At 35.4% G+C, this 1,199-nt stretch overlaps 1 protein-coding gene across 1 annotated transcript in view; it reads right to left on the bottom strand.

The window, feature by feature from the left end:
- The window catches only part of LOC144961157 (uncharacterized), a 7,145-nt gene extending 6,484 nt beyond the window's left edge, over nucleotides 1–661 (bottom strand). The window contains exon 1 of the mRNA XM_078894449.1: nucleotides 585–661. The gene's annotated coding sequence lies outside the window, so the exon portion shown is untranslated. The remainder of the gene's footprint in view (nucleotides 1–584) is intronic.
- Between the last annotated feature and the right edge of the window lie 538 nt (nucleotides 662–1,199).

Below are 1,199 nucleotides of genomic sequence, written 5' to 3'. Positions count from 1 at the left end.
CAGAGCCTTTAGGTCCATGGAGCGGAGTTTTTCTCGGTGACTATTGCTTGCTACCCTTTGGATAGGACGCTGGGTGGACAAAGAGGGGGGGGGGGTCAGAAAAAAATCTCGACTGCAACCGGGATCGATCTCGGTCCCTTTGAGTGTGAAGAGAGTGCTCTACCAATTGAGCTATCGGGACCCCAAAAATTATATTATATTATATTAAATCATGAGTATTATTACATTAGCGTGGTGGGCTCACAACTCAAATTCGGGATCAAGCCCGTATAAAAGTTCAGTTGTTCAGTTACCAGATTTTTCATCAATTTTGGATGAATGGATTACTTATATCTCATAATACGAATACGATACTTTAAAAGAACCTGAGTAAGAGATGTTGACCAAGGAAATCGATTCTTTACCTCTTAGAGATTTAAATATTTTTGAGGCGCATCTCTATTGGATTTATATAGCGCTTTACCTCCTAATAACAGGCTCAAAGCGGTTTGTAATAACACATAATCAAAACATGAAATAACACATATATCGACTGTGGTAAAATCACTATCAAAGAACTACTGACACAGATCATAAAATCTTACCTTGACTGACATGTGCGTGTGTTGTGTGTTCCATACCAAAATGAATGAATGGGGTTTCGCTAGGTATGCAATGCAAGACGTGTCGATACGAATGAATGAAAATTATTTCGAAAAGGTTGGAATCTGTCGTACAGTGACGTTAAAGTCACTGAACTGTGTCGCGACCTCAGAACGGGAATTTCCGAATATGAGTAGCATAATTTCAAGTTGTTCAATGGAAGATTTAGCAATATATTACCAGATATGTTGTTGGTCTCTTTCTCTTCCTTCTCCTCCTCCCCCTCTTCCTCCTCCTTCTCCTCCTCCTCCTCATCCTCCTCCTCCACCTCCTTCTCCTCCTCCCCCTCCTCCTCCTTCTCCTCCTCCTCCTCCTCCTCCTCATTCTTCTTCTTCTTCTTCTTCTTCTTCTTCTTCTTCTTCTTCTTCTTCTTTTTATAATAATAATGATGATGATGATGATAATAATAATAATATAAAATAATAATAATAATAATAATAATAATAATAATAATAATAATAATAATAATAATGATAATAATAATAATAATAATAATAATAATAATAATAATATAATAATAATAATAATAATAATAATAATAATAATAATATAAAATA

The sequence above is a fragment of the Berghia stephanieae genome, unplaced genomic scaffold, assembly GCF_034508935.2.
Source record: "Berghia stephanieae isolate SIO BIC M18660-M18661 unplaced genomic scaffold, UCSD_Bste_1.3 scaffold1571, whole genome shotgun sequence".
Lineage (NCBI taxonomy): Eukaryota > Metazoa > Mollusca > Gastropoda > Nudibranchia > Aeolidiidae > Berghia > Berghia stephanieae.
This window is presented reverse-complemented; position numbering and strand designations above follow the sequence as displayed.